Source organism: Canis lupus, chromosome 7, assembly GCF_011100685.1.
Source record: "Canis lupus familiaris isolate Mischka breed German Shepherd chromosome 7, alternate assembly UU_Cfam_GSD_1.0, whole genome shotgun sequence".
Lineage (NCBI taxonomy): Eukaryota > Metazoa > Chordata > Mammalia > Carnivora > Canidae > Canis > Canis lupus.
Window position 1 is genome coordinate 63,859,332 of NC_049228.1, and position 26,651 is coordinate 63,885,982.

At 41.9% G+C, this 26,651-nt stretch overlaps 1 long non-coding RNA gene across 1 annotated transcript in view; it reads right to left on the minus strand.

The window, feature by feature from the left end:
• The window catches only part of LOC111096912, a 78,576-nt gene that overhangs the window by 3,532 nt on the left and 48,393 nt on the right, over positions 1-26,651 (minus strand). Inside the window, exon 3 of the long non-coding RNA XR_005361717.1 lies at positions 2,080-2,176. This is a non-coding gene — a long non-coding RNA (uncharacterized LOC111096912). The remainder of the gene's footprint in view (positions 1-2,079; positions 2,177-26,651) is intronic.

The window sequence follows — 26,651 nt, forward strand, 5'->3', positions numbered from 1 at the left end:
GTCTATCCACTGGATAGCAAGGCACACCTGCCATACTTCCAGGGAGGCAGCACAATAGTAGAGAGGAAATAGAATATTCACAAATATTCCCTCTATTCCCTACATTTCCCAGCCCTCTTGCAGTTCATCAGGACCACATGACTAGTTCTGGCCAATGAAATGTGACTAGAGGGATGTGCGGCACATCCAGACAACTGTAATAAAACCCTCAAGAAACATTCTCTTTCTCCCGCTTTTGTTCCAAAAGGTGTAGCCATAGATAGTGGCCCTTCAGCCTGGATCCCTGAGTCAATACGTGGCAGCAAGACCGCTTGCCAATTTACCTTGTGAATACATCATGAGCAAGAACTAAACTTTTGATTGGCTGACCATCCCTTTTCGTCTCTACTAGGAGAAATTTTATTCATCCTTCAAAGGCAATCTCAAATGCCAGGTCTTCCATGGAACCTCTCTAGATAGGAATTCCCATAGCACTCTGAAACTCTGGTTTGATTTGGTTTTGTTTTTTAATATTAACTAATTTTTCCTAATATGACTGAAAGTCTGTAAAGCATAGCTCCAGCACTGTGGTCAAATGTATCAGGATTCAAATCTCAGCACCAGTATACATAGCTATTTAGCCTTAGGCAAACTATTGAACTTCTGTAACTAGTTTCCCTGGCTTCAAATGGGGCTAACAAGGGGTGTCCTGAGATTTTACATGAGATACAGTTAAAGGGCTGGGCACAGGGTCTGATGTAAGACATGCATGAAACTTCAGTTTATTATTTTTGTGAATTGGTCCTACAACCTTACAAGATCATAAAAGCCTTATGCACGGAGGTGATATACTCGTCTATCCTCTATCTTCTTCGATACCTGGAACAGACTCTCAATCATAACAGGTACAATGTTTAAGGAATGAATGAGCTTTAAAAAAGAATAAATCATCGAAATGATAAAAGAAATAATACAAATCCTCTAAGAGGCAAAACAGAAGAAAAATGAGAGAAAAAGTTTGAACATATCAAGACAATGGAAAAATTTTAAGTAAACCATGTTGATTTGGGTAATGTAGATAGATGTCATCTGGGTTTATGGTGACCATTTTTAGAAATGACCTCATGTACTTTAAAAAAGCAGAGGTAAGCATATTCCTCCATTTCTAGTATTTTTTTTCTGGTTTTTATAACGTTTCAATGAAATATTTAAACTATAAAATTCTTTGAGGACATGTTAGATGTTAGACATAGGGTGGTCTGAATTCTGAGGAAGTCACTAGGTATGATCAAGATAGATTTGATATCACTGAGCAAAGTAAAACTAATAATAAAAAATAAAAATAAAAAAAGGGCCTCAGGAAAAGATGGGACACTGTCATGCTTAGAAGTGTCTTTTAAGTGTATAAAAGTGTGCCTCTCACTAGAACAGTTTTCCACTCTCCGGAAACTTTGTAAACTGGTTCTCACAAAAGATGGGCTCCTGTTCATCTGAATTTTTTAAGCAACAGTGACATCATGTGGCCACTCTGGTAGCTAACTAGTCCGTTCTCCCAACCCTGAATTTCCCCAGGGAGGTGTCAGTGTGCCAGCCGCCTTCCCTTCAGAATAAATTCATTCAAAAAAATTCAGTGAGTTGCATGTAGATGTCCCATGTTTAGGAAACCTCTACATCTCTACACAGCCTTATCTAGAGGATTGTCCCATTGCTAAACTTAAAACGAGACCCAGCCTATTCCTATTCAGAGACTAAACTAGTCACACAGCAATCAAATCAAATCTGTCTGGCAGAAGGTCTTTTGAATGCTCCTGGGATGGGTCCATTCCCGAGCCAGTATCAGAAACAACGGCACATAGTGTATGAGTGGTCTTTTCTCACTATTGTGAGAAGCCTCCCGGACCAAGTTGAGACCCTTTGTCTGGCATCCTACGGCCCCTGTCATGCCTTTGCAGAATGATTACTGATGTCAAGTTCCTCTTCCATCAGGTGAATGCTCCATGAGGGCAGGGGCAGAGGTTTCCTGCTCATTCTTGTTTCTTACTGTCTGCCTCCCATTGGCGGATGCTCATCCGTTCCTTCAACAGATATTTGAGTACTTACTGTGTAGCAGGGACTGTTGCAGGTCCGTAGGTTTTGTGGTGAACACAGAGTCCTTTCTCTCATGAAGCTTCCAGTCTAGTTGGAGCAGCCAAGTGATCTGCAAGTAAGATGGGAGTAAGTGTCGTGGGGGTGGGGAGCTGAGTCGATGGGGGGGGGGTGCTTTGTGCTGGGGGCTCAAAGGAAAGCTTGACTAATAAGGTAACAGGTGAGCAGAGACCTGAAGACTGTGAGGGAGCCAGTTGTGTGACCAGTTGGAGAATGGTTCTACAAACTTGAACTCAAGAGGGAGGGAAAGAAAGAGAGAGGGTGAAGGGAGGGAGGAAGAATTTGTGGGCCCCTGGACAAGGCATGAGACCTGGGCTCTTCTCCTGACCTTTCATAACTGGGTGTGCAAACTCAGGACCTCCTTCTCTTTGAACCTCAGTTTCTGCACTATGAAGTGAGGAATTTAGGTTAGAAATCGCTAAAACCATGTCAACTTTAAGACTCTCTATCATGAAAAATCAGAGATTGTAACCTCTCAGGCATGTTGTGTATGTGAGTTTGCATGCCTGTGTGTGTGTGTGTTTCATTTTCCAAAGCAATTCCAGGCATTTGTGTTCTATCAAGAATGATCTCTCTCTTTCTCTCTCTCTCTCTCCCTCTCTCACACACACACACACACACACACACACACACACACACACTCACCGTTTGCTCACTATTTAAAAGAAATTTATCTGAAGTCTATGAGTCTAAAGACTGGTCAGTCTCACCCTAAGATGTTATACTTCTGGAGATTTGTCATTACATGCCCAAACCCAGGAATTTGCTAAAGGATCATATGCCACAATTTGACACCAATAATCATTCAGATGGGGTTAAAGTGAGCAGTTAGCTACAAGATATCAACACCTGTTATGTATACATTTTACCAAAAAATGAACTCCCAATTTGACAGTCCCTTGACTTGATGGTCTGCACCGTATTAGTGTCTGAGAGTCTCTGGTATTGCAATGACGCTATATGTAACACAATACATACACACTATCCAATAGATACAAGAACGGAGAGAGGATAAAAGCAGATTAAATGGGTTCCGGGTTTCAAATGGTGCCTTGGTAATATGCTTTTCCAACTTTCTTCAACATACTCACATATGGAGCCAAGTGCAGCAGACAGGGCAGGCCTGTGTTTGAATCAGCATCAAAGATCTCATCATCAAGATTTCAGGAATCAGAAAGGTCCATCTGCCCAAAAATGTCTTCTTCACTGGCCCATTATTTTGCCTTAAGTGGCATCATTAGAAGTTCATTCTTTGGGCTGTTATTATTTCTAGAAAATTCCTGTTAAAATGCAGTGATGTGCCTACAGGGAGATACCCATCCCACTCGTGTGGAACTGTCACAAATGCCTTAGGAAGAATGAGCAAGATCAGGAGAGAGACGTGAGGACGAAGGCGTGGACAGAGTGCTAATATGGGGAGGGAGGGAAAAGATCACGAAGCAATGCAAGACGGGGATCAAAGTAAGAAAAAGTCCCATGTGGCGAGTTTCTCTCTGTGCCAGGCTCAACAGCCAGGATGTCCACTGCTTGTGTGGCAGACGGTGTTGATATCGTTTTTATAGTGGAGAACTCTGAGGCTTGCCTGAAATCTCACAGTTGGTTACAGAACTGGGGTTCTATCTCAGGTTCACAGACTCCCCATGGTGCCAGAGGCCCTGACACCTCAACAAAAAGGAAATACTGATAAGGGAAAGGAGAGAGAGGAAGGGAAAGGAAAATGAAAACCTCAACCAATCTGTCATCTGTCTTGAATTAGCCCTGCTCCCAGCTTTGTTCCTGAGCAGTGGAGAATTAGCCACTCCAGGGGAAGCAGACACCTCTGAGGTGCATTGTGTGCAAACAGGCTTGTCACAGCACATTCTAAAACAGTACTGTCAAGTGTTGTGCACCCCTAAATAAGAGGTCGTATGGTGTTATGAAAGATAAGTGGGTTCAAATATCAGCCTCATCATTTCTGGGCTGTGAAGCCTTGGACACGATACTGAATTTCTCAGAGCCTCAGTTTTCTCTTCTGTAAAGTGGGAAAAATAGTAACTTTGGGAGGGTTTCTGAAGATGTTGTGACACACAGTACACATATCAATACATGTGATCCCATCCTTGATCCCCCCCACCAAAGAAGAACCCAGTACACTAGGAAAAACTGCGCTCATGATAGCCAACCAATTTCCACTCTTCTTGTCCCATACACTGTACTGATCCCACCCCCAGCTTCCATGGGGCAGATCTGTAGCTGTTCATCTCATTCCCTGGAACTGTCACTTCACAGAGTAACATGTGTTCATGTAATTCCCTGAACAGGCTCAGGGAAAGTGGAGCTCCTCCTCAACTATGGCATTTGGCCACCCTCAGAGAGAGCAACAGGGTACCTCGGGGCACACTATGGGTTAGGGTCCTTCGTGAAGTTATACTACATTGAGGAATATGGGAGGGAGGGAAGGTTGAAGAGCTGAGAGTCTAAGAGAACAAATCTTCCCTCACTGGTTAGAGCCAAAAAGGGTATAGCTGACCTTGTAATATGACACAATCTGCCCACCAGAACAAGGTCATAATTTCTCATGTTCATGAGAAAAAGTTCAAGGATCCTTGCTTTGGGGGAAGGAAACAGGCTGTAAGATAGCTCTCTGCTCCTGGCCCTATGTCCCACCCTCATCCCACTCCTGTTGGGTCTGAGTGCCTAGTACACAGTAAGCAGACAGTAAAATTTGATTAATGAATTACAAATAAATTGATGGAGGGATGAATGGGTGAGTCTTAATCTACATAGTTATGGTCCTACCGACTTTAAAACAGAGATTTTTTTTTTTCAATTAGGCTACGTGCATCACTCAGCTAACAAAGATTTGCTGCAGTGCCATGCCTTTGTTCACTAGCGTTTGGAACACCAGCGGGAGGACACATCCCAACATCCGAGTTAATTATTCTCATACCCTAATATCCTCCGAGCCTCAGAGCTTGACTGGCTAACACAGCCATGTCAAAAGAAAGTATTCCAAAGAGAAATAAGATTCCACTAACGTTACTACAGAACCCTTGAAAGACGAAAGCATTTATCCTTGAACTTAGAGATGAATGTGTGGGTGTTGGTTGCTTTATTGCTCCTAAATTACCCACATGTGATTTATATGCTCTTTCGTATACATATTTACAAAAAACATTAGTAAACAATTTTAAATGATAAAAAAGGTAAGGAGAGGGTTAACAACTGGCTCGAGCCTCCACAGAAAAGAATAAATCTTTAACCTAAGGCCTCATGCCTTCACTGTGGTGGGCAGCTCCCGTTGATGGTAGAAGCACAGTGTGGTGCCCAGACGAACAAGTAGACAATGAAAGAAAGAGATCCTGTGATCTTTACATCCTTGGATAGTCTTGAATTCCACACAGCTGTTTCTGGACAAAGGGACATTCTGGAACTGGAGTCTTCTCCCTCAGGATTGATCTTCGTGTCCTTTATTACCTAAGAGTGGCGGGTCTTTGGCGCCAATGATGAAAGCCAATTCACAAGCTGCGGTGGACAGAAAGGCTTTTTGTGATTTCCAAGTGTGCAAGGAGGCAGGCAAGGGCAGGCGCCCTGGCACTCCTGAAACCCCACTCAGATCTCGAGGGCACCGTGGAGTTCAGCTCCTCCCCGCTGACCTTAGAAGCCCTGACAAGCCACTTCAAGGAGATTACCTCGTTCCTATTTTGCAGCTTTTCTGGGTTTCCACAAGGTGGTTGTCTGGACATAACACATACTGGCAGTTCATCTTAATAGAAAGCAGAACGAAAGCAGCCCGACCAAATCCCCACCCAAAGGAATTCACGGTGGCTGCTCTCAGAGGGCCTAGGGCTCCCTTCAGCCAGACATCCCTGAGAGAAGGATGTGAGGGTAGCACCCCCTGGGGCAAGACAGGGGGTGGGGGTTGGCGAGATGACCAAAAACATGCAAATTCTCACCAAGAAGAAACATCTTTTCCTTTGGCATCTCTACCTAGGCTTTTGTGGAACTGCACTATCTCAACTGAAAAAAAAAATTCTAGGGAATGAAAATTATTCATTTGAGAATTATTTTTAAGTCTGAGTTGATTGTTGTTTTTGTATATTTGAAATAAACTGAATATTCAGTGCAGTGACTCACAGGGACATGTCTCCAGTTATCCCTCCTCTCCCAAGCTGAGCCACTATCACTCCCACACCAATTGGAAGATAATCAACTGTCCCAAACTAATCTCTCCTCTTCCCCCTCTTACCTGTATTTCTGAATGGGGCATATTCATTTGCTAGGGCTATCATAACAAAGTATCATAAAAGGGTACAGCTGTAAAAACAGAAGTTCATTGTGTCACAGTTCTACAGGCTGAAAGTCTGAAATCTAGGTGTTGGCAGGGTGGGCTCCTTCCAAGGAGGAAGGCACAGATCTGCTCCAGGCCCCTCTCCTTGGCTTGGAGCTGGCCATCTCCCAGCATCTGTTTACTTCTCTCTGGGTATGTGTATGTCTTTTTCTCCTCTTCTTCTTTTTTTTTTTTTTTTTTTTAAGATTTTATTTATTTATTCATGAGAGACACAGAGAGAGGCAGAGACATAGGCAGAGGGAGAAGCAGACTCCATGCAGGGAGCTTGATGTGGGACTTGATCCTGGGACTCCAGGATCATGCTCTGGGCCAAAGGCAGGCACCAAACCACTGAGCCACCCAGGCGCCCCTTCTCCTCTTCTTATAAGGACACTGGTCATATCGAATTAAAGCCCAACCTAATAACCTCATTTTAGGTTCCTTTAGAGGATCTAGCTCCAAGTACAGTCACATTCTGAGATATTGGGGGTTAAGACTACAACAACATCTGAATTGGAGTGGGCACCCAATTTGACTGATAATGTAAGGCTTTGTCAATATCCCTTTTCCAAGAGATTGACAGGTGCCACTTCCTCAAAGTGGGATGCTGTAGGAAATACAGCAGAGGTGGTTGCTCAAAGCAGTCACACACTCAGGAGGATGGGTGCTACAAAGCACCAAGGAAAGATGTGGATTTGGTTAAAACACCAAGAGAAATGGAAAAGCTCTTCCCAAAACAAAATGATATTGTTTTATATACTATCAAGCCATAGAGATCATTAGCGTGTGTGAGGGAGCAAGTCCATCTCCTTACTGCATGTCCTTACATATCCTATTTTTCTTTTTTCAACTGTCTTCATGTTCTATATTTTCCATATTTATCCATAAATCCATACCCAGTGAGATGCACATTTAATCCACACCATGCTTCTTTAGCAGTGCAAATGGCATATTCCATATTCTTGAGATATCCGGGGACTAACTGCTTATGATCTCTTTTCACATCCTTACCAGGGGCAAGGGAATAAGATACAAGGGATTCCATCGCTTCCGGTCCTTTTATTAGCTTCTCTTCTCTTTTCTGTGTCTCTTATTTAAGTGGAGTAATAAACATCCAGCTAATGAATAATCATAGAGAAGCAAATGATATCAAACTCTATGGCTTCAACTCTATTGAGCACCCTAACTAGGGTAAGAGTTCAACAGCTCATGGACACAGTGCAGGTTCCACCCCACAGGAGACTTCCATGCAGTGTAATGGACAAGGGACTGTCTATGCTTCAAAGGCAGCATCCAAACCAGAAAGTCACCTATCTTTGTCTTGGTAGCACCTAAGAAAAGCTAAGGTTCATCTGAAACAAGATAACCAGAGTTATTCAAAGTGAGTGCTGCGTCATCTGGGAAAGAGCTAAAGGAACTAGGCTGGAGAAGACTAAGGAGGAAATTTAAAGGACTGTCAGAGAGGAGAGGTTGCTAATTAGTACTGGTGGAAGATATAAAAAGCCCAAAGGTCAATACAAGATCATTGTTCCAAACATGAGCTATTTATACAAACTACCCTACAAGCAGTGAGTTTCCAGGCACTGAAGTGTGGAAAGAAACATCATTGCACACAAGTACAGTGTCATTCCTAAGAGCATAGGCTATTCAAATTTGAATCCTGGCTCACCTCTCTCTAACCATGAGATCTTAGAAAAATTATTAAAATATACCCTCCATGCTCCTCCTTCCCTTAATCCTTTCCATTGAGTCACAGATCCCAGAAACTCTAATCTCCATTCCTCTCCTTGGACAAACAGAATCCAACATCTCAGCATGAGTGTTTGGCTTTGTTCCGTGGGACAAAATCCACCCTAAAATTCCTCTGGGTGACTGAGTAGTAAATAGAGGGCACAGCCTCCCACCTCTGTTCTCTCCTTCCTACCTGAAGGCAACCAAGGCTTGAGTACCAGTCATCACATAAAACATTCAGCTCCATCTTGCTGGTAGTTTTAACCATGTTTAAATATTTCATAGAGAACATTTTTCTTTGAAACACTCTCTTGTCTCATTTTTAATGGTGAGTGACCTGAATTAATGCGGGGAGGCCAGAATAAAGAGCAGAAATTAATACAAGGCGAGCTCTAGTGCTAAAAGAGTTGAACACTATTCCAAATTCTGTTTGTTTGTTTGTCCATATATGTTAAACATCCAAGCATTGAGATCTGTTAGCACTTAGGGGCTATCACTGACTGCACGGGTGCTTATGTGCTTAAAGAAACAGGGTATATATATATACACACATTATTCAGCGTACCTCCTTCAGTAGATCAGATTGCTGCTCAAAAATACTTACTCTTGCCTTTCTTCTCCAAGGCAAGAGGATACTTCCCCACTCCTCTAGTTTGGGGTTTGGTCATGTAACTTGCTTTATCCAATGAAATGTGGGCAGACACAACAGGGTGCCTTAGGACACCATATTCTCTCTTGTCCTTCTGCTACTGCCCTGAGAAGAGCATCCCATCACATCACTGTTGCCCCTTTGCCTGGGCCCAGAATGAATCCTCAGGAAGCAAACCTGAGCCCAAGCCGCAGCTAAGAGCCAAACCCAGCTGGACCATAACTTGAAGTGGAGCACAGCCCTGATAACAGACAGGCAAATACCTGAGCAAAAAAAAAGTTATGCTATGGTACACCGGGCAGGGTACAAAAAGAGTCCTGAGTACAGAAACTTCTGTCCCTTGGAGTTTGGAGTGCACCACCCTCCCAGCACATGGATGCATTCACCAACCTGAAAACTCTCTGAACCCCATTTTAGGGGCTTTCATGGAGGATCCATTACATAATCATGATTGACTAAATCATTGGTCATTGGCAATTCACTCAATCACCAGCCCTCCTCCTTTCCTTAGAGACCAAGGTCATGGGACTGAATGTTCCACCCCTCTAATCATGTTTGGTTTTTCTCTGGTAACCATCCCCCATGCTAAAGCTATCTAGGGAACCACTAAGAGTCACCTTGTTAGCATAAAATTAGGTATGGCTAAAAGAGGCTTATTATGCATAATAAAAAATGCTCCTCGCATCCCTGCCACTCACAAAAGTGAGTTTTAGGAACTCTGTGCCAGGAACCATGGGCAAGATCAAATATATATTTATTATGATACTACTATATAGATAGATATAGATATAAACTGGGGCACCTGGGTGGCTCAGTCAGTTAAGTGTCTGCCTTCAGCTATCCAGGGTCCTGAGATCAAATCTCACACTGGGCTCCCCGCTTTGTGGGGAGCCTGCTTCTCTGTCTCTCTCTCTCCCTGCCACTCCCTCTTCTTGTGCTCTCTCTTTCTGTCAAATAAATAAATGAAATATTTTTTTATAAGATATAGATAAATCTTTTTATAGATAGAATGAAGAAACCATCAGGTGAAGGACAGTGGCCTAGGAGAAGAGCCACAGAAAGAAAATAGCCATCTTCACAGGTTGTAGATAATGGTGATTACAGTAAAAGATTTAATCTGGATCATTCTTAAATTTCCTAAAAGAATAACGTGTGTGTGAGAGCCCAAGACTGAGTCATGATCCAAAGGAGCTGTTGAATCAACTGATTTCTAAAATTCCTTTTTTTTTTTTTCAGTGATCTTAAGGGCTCTGTTGTTGGATAACTTGTGCGTTCATCTCAATATGTGGATTTTGCAGTTCTTTCACACTAGGATCTACGGTTTAGGGGAGTTAAATATCAGATCTGTCATCACCATTAACATGAACTGGATGTCTATGCAGAGCTTGTTATGGAATTCAGGGGCTGTATCTCAAGGATGATGTCAAGCAATTGCTTAACCCCTGGGCCTTAGGACGTAGGGTCCCCAACCTAAGCAAATGCATGGATTTGATAACCCTTATGCCACCAGGTTCACAGTCTCTCCCACTGAGAAGAGAAGCAAACCGCTGCCTCTCTGTTGTTGCTACTGGAGAACATGAGGGTTCAAGAGGCTGGTGAGAGGCCCCAGGGGACAGAGTGGCTGGATAATACTGGGTGTCCCAGTGGCCATCAGTGGTATGGAAAGCAGAACACTCACCTGTGCAGAGCAAGGACCTTGTATCGACAAGATGGAGATGTGTCCTTATAGGGGGCGGGGTGCTTTCTCAGGGTGAAAATGGTTGGCTTTAAATCCAGGGCAGGGCAAGTGGAACGAGGAGCTGTGTGATGTTTGGAGACTGAGAGAAAGGCAGTAAGGGGGCTTCAAAATGTGCTCTTTAGTGGTGATACTTCACTTTTGTTATAATAAGGAGGTGTGCTGGAAAAGCCAAATGGGGGGGGGGAGGTCTACCTCATATTTTTAAAAAATATTTTATTTATTTATTTATTCATGACAGACACACACACACACACACACACACACACACACACAGAGGCAGAGACAGAGGCAGAGAAAGAAGCAGGCTCCATGCAGGGAGCCTGACATGGGACTCGATTCCGGGTCTCCAGGATCACGCCCTGGGTTGAGGGGGCACTAAACCATTGGGCCACCGGGGCTGCCTGGTCTGCCTCATATTTTACGACATCATATCCTGCATATAGCGTGGTGAAGGAAAAGGACAGGGAAAAAGGAGCCCCCCATAACTCTGTTTCCCCAGCCACAGAATATAAGGACCTTGTCTGAATGTTACTCACTGACTGACCTGTCTGCAATGGAGGAAAATAACACAATAGCAGTGTGACGGGGCAGAAAAAATTGTGACAACAGCAAAACAGATTCATTTTCTATTGCTGCTTAATAAATTACCACAAACTTAGTGGCTTCACACAATAACCCATTTATTAACTCACAGTTAAGTCAGAAGTCCAGCATGATGTGGCTGGGTTCTCAGCTCAGGGCTCCCCAAGGCTGCCATCAAGGGGTTTGCAAGGCTGAATGCTCATCTAAAGGCTCGAGGGAAAAATCCACTTTCAAGCTCATGCTTGGTGTTGGCAGAACTCAGTTCCTGTGGTTGCAGGAAGTGGAGGTGCCCCTTTTCCTGTGGCTATCAGGAAAGAGGGCCGAGCTCTCAGCACCAGCAGGCTATCCCTGCCTGTAGGCCGCCCCCCTGCCCCATGGCCACCCTCATCATCAAGCACATGAATCCTCTCATGCTGCCACTCTCTGACCTTTCCATCTCCTGACCTTGGATCCAGATGGAAAGGGCTCCTTGGTTAGGCTCACCTGGATGATCTCTCACTCAAGGTCAAAAGATTTGGGACCTTAATTGCATCTGCGAAATCCCTTTTTATCATGTAATGTAGCATCTCATTGTGATATCTCATCTTACTTACAGATTCTGCACACACTTAAGAGGAGGAGATGATACAAGGTGAGGATCATTGAAGTTCATCTTAGAATTTTGCTTCTCGGGGTGCCTGGGTAGCTCAGTTGGTCAAGTGTCCGACTGCTGATTTCAGCTCAGGTCATGATCTCAAGGTCATAAGATTGAGCCCTGCGTCTATCTCCATACTGAGCACGGAGACTGCTTGAGAGTCTGCCCCCTGCCCCTCCCCCTGCTCCCATGCATGTGCTCTCTTTCGTGGAAATAAACAAATAAACAAACAAATAAATAAATAAAATATATTTTTAAAATGAATTCTGCTTCTCATACAGCTGCTTCTACTTTCCCCCCAAATTCCAGAATCCTCCATCTGCCCTTAGCAGCTTCCAAGACCCCTGAAGACTATGGTTTCATTCAAGTCCATTCAAACTTAGCTCACTATCCAATTCTAATAGGTCTTCCCTAGGTCAGCTAACCTGGTAAAAGAATAACACCAATGTGTTACTGGGTTCAGGCATCCCCTCCCTTTGACTATCACCTTTGACTTTCACTAGGAACTCAGATACAGGGAGTTGAAAGACAGACTGCATCCCAGATTGGCTCTACTTGTGGAAATTTTAGACACTTTGGCAAACTGACACCCCTCCAGTCTAGGTGGGCCTGCCCTGCCTACAGCAGACTATTGTCAGGAAGTAAAGTCTCTGAAGACTCAAGCTTCACTTGTGTCATCCACCATCCACCCAGCCACCCAGCCGGGGCAACACAGTGAGCAAAAGCTTTCTGTACAATATTGTCCTCCTCTGCTTCATTCACATTCACACAAAGGAGAGCATGTCCTGGCCACTCCTCAGGCTTTCAGTTTGACTGCTCAAAAACTGGGATAGGTGTTGTACTAGCAGATGGTTTAATCTGCAAGTCAGCCTAAGGAACTTGTTTTGGGGGATAAAAGCTTCAGGCAGCATTCCACAAACGGTCATTGAGCACCTGCTTCTTGCTAAAATCTGTGCAGCAGGTTTGAAAGGGCAGCACTTGGCATCGGTGATCCATCCACAGGCCAGGCCTATCTGCTACATCTCAAAATAAGCCAACCCCCAAAATAAGGTGACCTCCCAGTTTCTCAACAAAAAGATTAGAAAGAGAAGGTTTGGGCAAACTTAAATGTACAAATTTTCAGGGTTGTAGTTGACATAGAAAATGTGTATTCCTAATGTATCATTTATAAATTTACATTCCCACACAGCTTCAAGATCACACTATGTAAAATATTTTAATTTGGAAACCTGACTTGTATCCATTCTCACATACTATCTTAAGCAACTTGGGCTGCTATAACAAATGACCATAGACTAAGTGGCCTAAACAGCAGTGTATATTTCTCACCATTCTAGAGGTTGGGAAGTCCAAGATCAAGGTGTCAGCAGAATGGTGTCGCTAAGAGCCCAATTCCTGGTTTGTCGATGCCCACGTTCTTGCTCTCATGTGAGAGCAGAGAGAGGCAAGCTCTCATCTCTGTTTTCAGGGCACTGATCTCATCCTGAGGCTCCACTACCATGACCTGATCACCTCCCAAGGGCCCCATCTCCTAATTCCATCACATTGAGGGTTAAGACTGCAACATATGAATTTGGAAAGAACACAGGCATTCAATTCTAGAACACATACCAGGAAACCATTTTATCAGGTTCTTCACATGCTTTTTCTACATCCATGTAATCTCTACTTTAGTGCTCTTTGTATCATCTAACCTGGCTGAGTACCTCTGACTTCATGTTTCATGCTGATTCAGAAAGTTTTAAGTCACAAGGACCACTTAGTATAAAAATAAACATAGCATTTGGTGGAATTTCTCATTTCTATTGTTGGTATACATTAGTGATCTCTACAACATGATCATTGACTGCATGACTTTTTAAGTGGTCCCCTTTTTTTTAAGATCTATTTATTTATTTGGGTGGGGAGGGGCAGAGGGGGAGGGACAGAAAGAACCTCAAGTAGACTTCTTGCTGAGAATGGAGCCCGACAAGGGGCTTGATCCCATGACCCTGAGATCATGACCTGAGCTGAAATCAAGAGTCAGACTCTTAACTGACTCTTAACTCTTAACCACCCAGGCACTCCCTTAAGTGGTTTTATAAAGGCTTATTACAATGTCATCCAAAGCTTGCAATTCAGGTCTCTGCTCAAAGATCTCTTCTCAGGGGGAACTTCCTTGACCAGCGTTTTGGAACAATGCTCTCTGCCATGAGCTACCCACTTCATCTGCTATATTTTTCTCCATAGAACTCATATGAGAAATTATGTTGCCTCCCAGTGCAGAAATCTTGTCTCTTTTGTTACCATTTACCTCCACTTTCTTACAACAGTATCTGGTACAAAGAGGGACTGATACTTCCTGATATTTCTAGGGCTGATCACTAAATTACATTAAATTACATTAAATTATTTGATATATATAGCCAATTTTGTTATTTATATGAAAAACTTCATAAATCTATATAAAACTATCATTGGCTAAAGTCATTCTAGGCTAATATGTATTCTCTAAATAATATTTTCATGGGAAAAAGAATAAATTTTAAGCAGTCATTGAGAGAGCACCCTGTACTGTGAGAGAAGAGTAAGGAGTTAATTTCTGGAAAGGATTACTATTCTTATACAGTGCCCGTATGCAGATACAGAACAGTCATTTCCAACCATGGAAAATCCCTTCTCCTGGCCTCTGTTTTATCCACGTTCTGCTCCCTCAGCTTTCGTGACAATATCTGTAAACAACCTTTTTGTGATTGTTTTATACACCTGTTCCCTAAACACAAAAGCTCTCTGCTGGCCTTTGTCCAAGCAGTCTTGTGCTGTTTTTGAATTTATTTTGTGTACAGATTTCTCCACCTTCTTAACCTCCTGACAGACTTCCATCCTCCTAAAGTTCAGATTCCTGGTTTCCACGCTGTTCCCAGGCACTTTCCTTCCCTCTGCCCACCTGGGAATGCATTCCTGGACTTGTTTTCAGCATTCCCAACGCTGACCCCATCCTACCTCCACCTCTGGGCAACGTTATTATTTCGGTGCCTTGCTGGGCTCCACCAGCCTGCACAAATTCTGATCCCTCAATAAAGCAAACACAGCGATGCACAGACATGCAAAGACCATGGGAGAGACATCCACACTAGAGAGAGATGCTAACTGTCACATGACACAGGGATCATATCTCAAGAACGGGTAAGAAGGGAACGTCGCCACCAACACAGACCACTGCCAAACAACAGAAGCCCAGACATTGGAAAGAGTCTGTGAGACCTGCAATGTTACACCAGGGCCTCCTGTGAAGAAACCAACTAGAATGTGTGAGCACAGTGAAAGCCAAGATAGTCCATTGTTCGGATTGCTGTGTATTTGCTTAAGTGGTAGGAAGAAGGAAGCAGCAGCCCTCGGGGGTCCTCTCAAGGCAACAAAGGATCCTGAACCTGATGGAGGCTGAGAGTAGGGGGCAAAAGGAGGATTAGGCAACACGTACCCCCCAAAAGCCAGAGCCCCTAATTATCCATTTCCCACAGTTCTGTGGTTTCTCACAGACACTCCATAAAGTTAATCCAACTGACTCTTGCATATAGAATAAAAATTCTTCCCTGGACCTTCAGAAAAAATAAATCGCTGAAAAAAAATTGCTGAGAAGGTTAGGAGAAATAGATGTCCCCCTCTCCTGCACTTTGGAGGAGGAGTACATATCCCGGCCTCTGGAGAAGAATCCAGCAGCGCTGAGAAAGAGCGGAGTGTCAAAACCAAAACACACAGCCCCCCTTCCTCTAAGAAGCTTTTATTTTGTTTCCCGATTTGCAATTGCATGAAAAACATCCTGAAGCACCCTTTGTTTGGTTTCCCCTCTGCTCCGTTTCTGTTCTATAATACAAGGAGACAGCTGTGGCTAGAGGGAATGAAAATATTCTCCGTCAGTTTTTTCTCCATCTCAAGTTTTTGTGGGATGAATTGCCTGAGCAATTTGTGTGCACAAATTTTTGTCTTGCAAAACTTGAGAAAAAAAAAGGTTCCCATTTGCACACTTCCACCACACCATAAATAGCACGTATGCTTATTCAGCAACTAGAGCTGTTTTAATAAAAATATTGCCATTTCTAAGCATATTTACCATTACATACAGATATGAATCTCTTCCCCTTCATGTCGCTCTCCCTTTTTTCCTTTTTGTAAAATTTTAAAGGAAGAAATCTGTTCAGAGACACTTTCCCTTATTCAGGCACGTGTGTGAATTGGTGATGAAGCCAGTACCACAGATTATGTGTGGATTTAGAAATATGGCACCAGTGATGATTTACAGTCTCCTGACAACATAATTTATACAAGTAGAGATGCTAATTTCCATGCATCTTGATTTATTTCATTAATAATTCTTACAGGCAGTATATTCTGTTATTACCGAACTTATTTTAGATCAGTAAGTTTTCAAATTGGCTTATGACCAATTCATAAAAATACTGGAAGTAATCAGATACGTAATAAATTGTTCCATAGAGTCAGATATAACTACTATGTAACAGTATATTGAGATGATATTGGTTTTAATCAGCTACCCAAAAAAGGGAAATTTATACCATTCTCTGTTTAATTTAGATTATAAAATTCACTAGGGAAATCAAGGAATCGGATAGCTGATAGGAGTTCTTAATAGCAATTGCAGTAAAACACATTTCACTGCTTGAAATTTGTGAGCCTCAATTAATCATGGGCTCAAATAGTTTTTAAAAGTGTTTTATAATCCAAATATTACTATCTCAGTAAGACACTCCAGTGTGTTTATTAATCCATATCTACTTGCATACCCTCCTTGACCTTCAGTCACATGCCTTACAGCTCAGCAGGCTTCAAGCAAGATGCCAAAACTCCTGCTCTGTCTAATTGCATGATTTTCAGTTACTCTACATTATTTCTTCCCGGAGAAGCTTTACAAAAAAATAATCCCTTGCCAGTTTAGTCTCCCTTGCTAATGACAATAGGCTGTACATTCATTACATTCTTGGTATATTAGAGCCTTTTCTTTTAACCTTCCTCTTTAAAAAAAAAAAAAAATCCCTTCCCAGTCCCTGCTCCTTTTCTGTTTTCTAAAATAAGACAACCTCTTTATTAAACCCCTCAAGAGAGATGGGAGTCTGTCATCCAGAGAAGAAGATGCGAAATTCTCTCCTGTGAGCTATTTCGCTGACTAATCCCTCATTTTCCCCATATCTCTAAAACCTCCCTCTACAAGGCCAGGTCTCTATCTACCTTGTCTATCAAATACAGCCCCCCCCCCCCCACACACACACACACTACTCAGAACCCAGAATGTGCACCAGTACTTAATAGGTGAGTATGTCCCCCAAAACCCCTTGTTCTATCATTTTGGACCATTTTATCTTGTTTATCTTTAATAGAGGGGAGAGAGAATTTCTCCAGAGATTCGATGTACTATGACACATTTATTAAAACACATCAGTAGAAACTGAAGACATTCAAAATTCCTCTTCCTGGCAGGCAGGGCTCCCCACACTCCAGCCTCGCCTCCCACCACTTCTGGCACCTGGTCTTTCCTTCCATCCTGACTTCAGCTGACTGAACCAATGGTTTCCAAAACACATCGAGCACATTTCCTGCCCCGACCTCTTTGCCTGTACTGTTTTTCTCAACCTGGAAGGCCTCCTTGGAGAACTCTGCCTATCAAAACACCTGCCCACCTCAAACACTTAACTCAGAGTGCACAATGGCAACAGCACACACTTCAGCATCATATAAACAGAGTGGCAGGAGATTAATCACTTAAATTTCCTGCACACTTGCATCCCGCACACTAGTATGCAGATAACCTGGATACTAAACATTCCTACCACGTGTGTAGAAAAGGAAGAACCAGAACCATTTGGTGAAGCATTAATGATGTCATTTCTAATAAATCATAAACTCCTTAAGCAGAAAAGATATCTTGAATATCTGTTATTCTTGACAGCTCCAGAGGGTTTTGAACAAGGTAGTCACAGATAAATGAAAACAGAATAAATGAATGAATGCATGAGTAAATGCAGAGGGAAAGAGAGAAAAGAGGCAGAAGCAGCACTGGAAAATACAGAGGAGCAAACTAAGAGAGAGTTTATGATTTGGGGTCCCTAATGTTATTTCTGTAGGTGTATTTGAGCCAGATCATCCCCATTGGGGAAACAGCAGTGCTGTTCAGCTGCAATATTCTTAAAGCTGTGATATAGAGCCTCACAGTGGCGCAAAGGCTAACCCTGTATGCAGCAGGGGAATGCTTCTGGGGCCAAGCCAGAGACCAAGATGGGGAGGATTTTGTCTTTCCAACTGTAGAGCGAGTTAATATTCCCAACCCCAGGGTCATTCATAAAAACAAAAGTAGTTGGTTCCTTACTAAGTGTATCCTGGACTCTAACAAGAAGACATCCCCCCCCTCACCCCACCCCTGCCCAGCTACCTGGTTCCCAAGACCTCTTCCTCCAACCCAGGACTTTCTGGCCTCAAATTCTTACATTAACTTTCATTTGCTAAACTTTGAGTGAATTACTGTCCTCCGCTAGCATGCTTTCTCAACATGCAGAGATAAAGCTGTGTGTCATCGACATTTCCATGAAAATAGGTTAAGAAATCTATGACTCTCAGAAGAATCTGAGAATAGTAAGAGAACAAGGGTGCCAGGATCTAGATAAAAAGAGGAGGAAGAAAACACTGCAAGACAGGGGTGTCTGTGTGGCTCTGGTTGAGTGTCTGCCTTTTGCTCAGGTCGTGATCCTGAGGTCCTGGGATCGAGTCCTGAATCGGGCCCCGTGGGGAGCCTGCTTCTCCCTCTGCCTATGTCTCTGCCTCTCTGTGTCTCTCATGAATAAATAAATAAAATCTTAAAAAAAAAGAAAGAAAGAAAAGCATAAGACAGCCCCCTTCTCCATTCTCATCAACCCCCATGCCTAAACTGCTACTTCTGAGTAGGTGACACTCACAACTTATATTTGTCTTCTCCTCTCTCCAAAGTGTCTGGCTTCTCAAAGCACCTCTATTTAGATGTCCCCCGGGCATTTCCAATCCAACAAGTTCAGAGGTGTTCCAGCCACCTCCCTTCCTGACACATCCTATCCCATCTCCTCATATCCACACAGACCAGTTCTGTTCTTCACTAAAGACCAGCATACATGCCATCTTTTCAGTGAGACTCTTCATTTGGAAACAATCTCTCTCTTTTGAAATATGCATGCCTTTAATTTGTGCCTCGGCAATACTTGTCACTCTCTACCTTGTACTCTGGTGATGGAGATTCTTTCTCCCAGTTTAGATTGTAAGACCTTTTTATATTCATAAATTCTCTGACAAAGGCTATGCAGTGTTTTCTGCACAGAAATGTTAGTTGCATTAATCAATGAATCAATGAGTCAAAGGGAAAGAGAAATATTGGACAAGAAGAACAGCCTACTTCACAGTCATAATTAAGACTTACAAAGAAATCTTATAGCAAGAGAAGTTTACTGACAAGTATAGGGGATTCTCCTTCCCTATGAGGAGCCATGCAGCAAGCATACCTCAGCCAACCACACTATCATGAGCCTCTCATTGCTGACCAGCAAAAGGCAAATGGTCAGGTCATACACCAGCCAATAGGAGAACAAATCTCTGGGAGAAGGATGGAAACCAGATTTTGTCAGCAATTATATGAGTGGTCCTAGAGGGATATCTTTTAGATATCACATTGCGGTGAGGGGCAGGCAAAGAGGATTGGGCTGGGTATGTGTGTTAGCAGGCATAAATTCCCCAAAGCAAACCCCCTATCACCAGTGGGGGTGGGGGGGCAAAATGGAGGGGTGTGAGAAAGAGAGAGAGAGAGAGAGAGAGAGAGAGAGAGGGAGAGAAGGAGGAAGGGAGGGAGGGAGAGGGAGGGAGGGAGAGAAAGAAAGAGACAAGGACATAGAGACAAATGGAAGAAGAGAAGGGATGGGAGGGGAGAAGAGAAAAAGCAAAACCCACCCAGATGACAGCCATCTGGGATCCTAGGAAACCCACGCCTCTACTCCATTCAAAAGTGTCCTCCCTTAATTTGTTGGAATGAAGCTCTATAATAACTTTTTCACAGACTCTTGACACAATGAAAGGAGCCTCAACACTCATCCAATGCCTCCTTTTTTTACAGATTATGCCGAAAGAGGAAATTATTGAGAGCTACTAGTCTAATCAGAATTAGACTAGTGGCAGGACAAGAATACGCAACCCAGGGAAGATGGAGAGACTAGGGCCATGTGATTTGATCCAAGTGGAGTCACCTTTTTCTGGTACACTTCATCTTTTGTTCAAAAGCAAACACTCTAGACAGAAGGGAGAACTTAAGCTTTATCCATCATTCATGTGCAGTAGTCCTTAAGCCTCAGTCATCCCTTTACTTCCTTTCCAGTTTTTGCTCCATCTGTATACAATTTGTCCTTTTCGTTACCAATTAGTTTTTTTTTTTCTAAATTCATGTGTAGGCTTGTAATCTTCAGCAGAGATTGCCAACTATTCCCTAGTTTCCATTCTGCCCTTTGCCTTAAGGCAATAAGCACCTCTGCATCACTGAGTTTTGGTTTGCAGAGGCTAGAGACATATGACAACAGAACGTGGGCAAAAGTAATATACACAACTTCCACTTACATAGAGGAATAAAATTCCTTGCTAAGAAATTCTTTTTCCCCTTTCTAACAAGCTAGAAACGGCAAGGTCATGCAGCAGCTTTGATCCCTCAGAGGAGAGCAATGCCATAGAGGATGGCAATGTGAAGAATCCAGGACCCTACACAGATTCATAGACCCAAGTTCAAGACAGCTACACTGAAGATGAGTTCTGTTGTATTTATTTTTTTTTTCTTTTTTTTTTTTTTTTAATTTTTATTTATTTATGATAGTCACAGAGAGAGAGAGAGAGGCAGAGACATAGGCAGAGGGAGAAGCAGGCTCCATGCACCGGGAACCCGACGTGGGATTCGATCCCGGGTCTCCAGGATCGCGCCCTGGGCCAAAGGCAGGCGCCAAACCGCTGCGCCACCCAGGGATCCCTCTGTTGTATTTAAAATACTGTATTTTGGGGATCCCTTTGTGTAATATTGTGACTTACAATGGGAAATATATGTTTGGTCTTCATCTCTGTCCCTGACACAGAGATCCTAAAACCTCAGTGATTTCCTAAGAGATAAAGGTGTCCTTTGTTATGTTAATGAGCCAACTTTTGGAAAGCCCTCAGTGGGTCCTGGGGCCACTGGTTACTAGGAGAACCAATCATGTGACCAGAGCATGGAATCTGTCAGAGGTTGAGGTCAATCACTAGTGGCCAATGACTTAATCAATCTTGCCTTTGTAATGAAGCCTCCATAAAAACCCGACAGGACAGAGTTCAGAGAGCTTTGGGGTTGGTAAACACAAGCAGATTTAGATTCAACACAAGGCACCCAGAGAGCATGGAATCTCTCCATCCCTTTCTCTATATGTTGCCCTATGCATCTCTTCTACCTGGCTGATTCTGAGTCATATCCTTTTATAATAAACTGATAATGTAGTAAGTGAATGTTTTCCTGAATTCTGCGAGCTCTCCTGGCTAATTAATTGAACCCAAGGGAGGTCATGCAAACCTCAGTTCTATAGCCAGCTGGTTGGAAGCACAGGTGACAACCTAGACTTGTGATTGGTGTCTGAGGGGGGTGATATGCAGTCTTGTAGGACCAAGGCCTTAACTTGTGGGATCTGACAGTACATAGTGTGAGAAGTGAGTTAATTACTTAATGGTGCTGAGAAAACACACATTGATCTATGTTATAGCAGCTTAGCATTTATCCTACCTAAAACAACATCCTATGATATCCATTAGGACTTTATTTAATCCTTTCGATAACTACATTAAATTATATAACTATTTCAATAAAAAGATACTTCAAATACAATCTAAACCTCATTCCTAGAGCACAGAAGCAGAAACATAAAGTGAGGAAAGACTGACATGAGAGAAGCAAACACAAGTTTTGATTAAAATAAGTGGCAAGGGCCACTATTCTCAATGTAGGCAGTGAGAGAAGTGAAAGGAATACTAGGAAAATTAAGGCTAGTTTCCCCAGAAGTAATCTGTGCCTTCTCCATCATCAAGCCTTGGGCAGGCTTGGGTCTGCCGCACCGTCCAGGGAAGAGTGGAAAGCTAAGGACTGACAGGCCACCTGGCTTTATCTCCATCTATAAGAAGGATCCCAGACTCAGGAGGGACACAGATCTCCCCCACCACCAATCCCCAGCAACCACCCAAGATGGGGCTTGATAGCCGTGGGCACCATTTTAGGAGGCATTGTACAAGAGAGTTTAGCCATCTTCAGCTACTTCTCCTAATTCCCCTTCCCTGTGCAAACCGGGAGGGGGAGGGGAGCACAAGATTCAAGGATCTAAGTGAGAAAGGCAATACCATCTGTATTTGCAAAGAAAGGCAACTCTTTTGTATGTTTTTCATGTTGGGCTTCCCCCCTCTGGCTCTTCCTCTGCAGGTAGCCTCTTTCCCCTAGGGGACAAGCATGAGAGGCTACAGATTGGAAACACATGTGCCAGAAACTCACCTCCCCTTGACCTACAGTGTGCCCACTGCCACTACTCTACATGGCCTCTCCCCCTAACTTCAATGTGTCTTGAAACATAAAAATGCTGTTTTGCCTGAGGCCAACTTGGAAGCAGAAGAAAATGAGTTTTTAAACTAATTTTCAGAAAACGATATTCATCATGTTAGCTTCCCATCTGGAATTATTTTTTAAAAAAAAACATACAATGGCAGGTTTTGCCTTCATCTCTATCGTTACATTTGACCCCTGCACTAAAGCAGAACAGAATCGAGTAAAATAACCCTGTATCCTTTTCCTTAGGGGGTGGTTGGGCAGCTTACCCCCCGCCCCACCAAGAAGCACTTCCTTGGAGTATCCTTTAAGGCACTGTCAGTACAGAGACCCTGGATTTCCCTCCTCAGACCACACTCACTCATCAGCGTAAACACATCAAAGTGAAATTGTTTAGTAACTACTTTCACATGTATGGGCTGGAAAATCTCATGATTTAGCACCTAAGCTAAGCAGACTAGCAAACAAATCACCGTGATTAGCAGAAAGGATCTTAGACTTTAAATTTGGGCAGACCTAGCTCTGCACTGAAAAGCTGGTTCAACACAAGTAAGTCGATGCTCATCTCTGAACTCAAACTTCATTCTCTGCACAACAGAGATGATGACACTTTTTACATAAGGTCAGTGGGGAAATTAAATGGGATGACATATATAAACCCTAATGGCACAACACCTGGCAGGTACTCTGTAAAGGCAAGTTATCTTCTTCTATCTTTCCCCTTCCTCCTGAAGAAAGCTTAAATGTTAAATAGTTCCAGTTGGAAGTATCAGGGGGCAATATTGATTTTGTTCTTTATTCTTTTCTATATTTTCCCAGACCCAATAAGGAACAGGTATTACTTTCCCAAAGAAGAAAAAAAAAAGTTATTTACAAAGATAGAAACATGTAATCTCTATAAAGAATCTACTTGTCTCTTCAGCCTAAATTCATGCATTTCATGTTTATTTTTTCTTCCCCAAACCAAACTTTAAATTTAAATCACCCTAACTTAGGGTAAATGTGTTTTTTTTTTCAATTGTCAATAAAGAAAAGACATTAATCATAACAATGATGAAAGCAAGCTCTTCTATTTGTTTTTACTCCATTATCTAAAATAAATATAAGCAACATCTGTTACAATTAACTATAAATGCAGTACTTTTTTCACTGCAGAATGGAATGATGGTTTAGGGTATAGAATTGAACAAGCAGTTTGGAATTATTGATTATTCAATTATATCTAAGCGTGCTATGATATTTAAACATTTCACCATCTTAAAATATTTTTTTAATATTCTGATGAACTGTAGTAGTAGAGTTCCTAAACTATAGACACGTTCAGAAGTACTCTTTCCTGGAAGTCCAACAACCTTAATACATATAAACTAGCATCCAGCATGAAAAGTAGGATTTCAGGACAGCACTGCAGCTAGAGGACAAAAAGTACCTGACCTTTACTGGCATCATTGTCTGTGGTCTTACTACATTATAATGGGAATAGGATAAATTTGGTCAGAGTTTGATCCTGTTCTATTACCTACAGAATCTGTTTTCGTAAATACTACATCATGAGTGAGATGCTGATTGGAAATAATCTATACACTATGTCATGAGTATTGGCATATTTCTGAGTATTTTTTTTTATTTTTAAAATATTTTATTTATTTATTCATGAGAGAGAGAGAGAGAAAGGCAGGCAGAGACACAGGCAAACGGAGAAGCAGGCTCCATGCAGGGAGACTGACGTGGGACTCGATCCCAGGACTCCACAATCACGCCCTGGGCCAAAGGCAGGCACTAAACCACTGACCCACCCAGGGATCCCTATTTCTGAGTATTATCATAATTAACTGAAATTATTATCTCTCAGATATTACATTTTGTTGTCTTCTATTTTGAGGCAGCTTCATTATATTTCAATTTAATTTCTTTTAGATATCTCTTTAGGAAATTAATATAAAAATGCACCAAAGCCAAACAAGATTTATACCAGTAATGCAAGGATAGTTCAATATAGGAAATAATATCATGAACCATTTCAATAGAACAAAAGGGAAAATAACACAATTATACCATGAATTCTGAAAATACACTTGATAACATTCAGCATCCATCACTGATAAAAACTTCTAATAATCATAGGATGAGAGATCACGTCCTTAAAGGGATTTTTAGCATATATACTGTGTTCACTACTACTGTGGCCCTAAGCCCCATGCTTTAGAGTCCATCCATACCCTTCCACTGCTGGACCATCCTCAGGGTACTCAGGACCATGGAATTCCCTGTTCAAATGTCCCCAAGCCTGGGGACATCTGGGGTAGCACAGTCTCTTTCCTAGGTTCATCCTCCAATGGGCAAACTAACCACACACACAGTGTACACACCCCAGGTCCTGAAGAAGACAAAAGAGTGGCTGTTTACAAGAGGGTACAAACAGAGCTCAGGGGTTTGGCTGGGGTGGCCTAACACATGAGTTGAACATTAGGCCTCTCCATCTGGGTCAAAGCTAGGAAGGAGAACAGGCTGAAAGTGCTGAATTTTGCCAGACTGCTACATTTTAGCACAAACTCTGAAGAGTCCTGACATCCTGTATTTGAATCTAGCTTCCAGATCTTTCTAAAGGATGCTTTTCATGATAAGTAATTATTTTACTTAACAGGTTTTAGCTTAATTAATAACCATAAAATTTTTGCAGATTTATTACATGGGCTTCTGTCCCTGTTCTCATAGAAATCAGGGCAGACCAGTGTGGCATAGTGTAGTATAATAGAGGATAATGTAATTTTGAGGATCATGCCATCCTGGATCAAAAACCAGGATCATGCCCCACATCAGGCTCCCTGCTCAGCAGGGAGTCTGCTTCTCCTTTTGCCGGTCCCCACCACTCATACTCTCTTGCTTATGCCCTCTCTCTCAAGTAAATAAATAAAATATTTAAGAAAAAACAAAAACAGGATCATGCACAATGAAGTAAAACAAAAAACAATCCTTTTAAAGAAGCAGCAAAGTGACATTATCACTACTAATTAACATTGTTCTATATGGATTAGCTAAAAATTAGATCAGAGAAAGAAATTACATAGACAATTGATAAGGAAAAGCAAAATATCACTATTTGTACATAATATAAACATTTAACTAGAAAACCTAAAGGAATCAAAAAAAATTAGAAAAAAAATTTAAAGTTTAAGTTGACTTGTAACAAAATCAATATACAAAAATCAGTAGCTTCAGCCAATTAATAAATATAAGAAAAAATATATTTGTAACTGTGACAAAATGTAAAACATATAGACATAGGTGTAATTTTTAAATTTACAACATCTCAAAATTTTGTTTTTAGGTAAGTAAATAATCTTAAAAAATGGTTATGACAATCATGAAAAAGAATAATAATTTTAAAAATTGACTCACTAGATATTATTATATTTTATAAAGCCACAGTAATTAACATAGCAAGATCTTTTCTCCATGTAAAAACAGGGCAATGAAACAAAAGAGAGTATCCAGAAATGAACCAAAATGGATAAAGAAATTTCATGCATGATAAAGGAGTTATTTCAAATCAAAGGAGAAATAATAGATTTTCCAAACAATGATTTTGGAATATCCTATTGCAACAGCTATTTGGGGGAGTGGGCATAAATGTAGTCTCTCTATAGACTCCTAACTTTAAAGTATATCCCAGAGAAATGAAATATGTTGAAGTCTAAAATTAAGCCATAATAATAAAAATACTAGAGAAAACATAGGAATTCTTGTATGAGCTTGGAGTAGAAAGGTCTTTTCTTTTCTTTTCTTTTCTTTTCTTTTCTTTTCTTTCCTTTTCTTTTCTTTTCTCTTTTTTCAAGTAGGCTCCATGCCCAGCATGGAGCCCAATGCAGGCCTCAAACTCACAGCCATGAGATCAAGACTGAGCCAAGATCAAGAGTCTGACACTTAACCAACAAAGCTACCCAGGTGTCCCTAGGAAAGTCTTTCTAAGCAAGACACAAAGGTTCCATGCATAAAAGAAAAGAATAAAAATTCTCCTTACATAAAAAAAATAAAATTTAGCACAGGAAAAAAATAATAAAGTCAATCACATACATATAATTTAACAAGATTTTTTAAAAATGAAAACACAGATGCAACACAAATGACAAGGGGTTAATCTCTTTAATATATAAACTTATATAGTGATGGGGCTCTTGGTTTCAGCTCAGATCATGATCTCATGGGTCTTCGGATCAAGCCCTGTGTAGGGCTCCCTGCTCAGCACTCTCTCCCTATGCCCCTCTCTCAGTTTGCATGTGCACATGT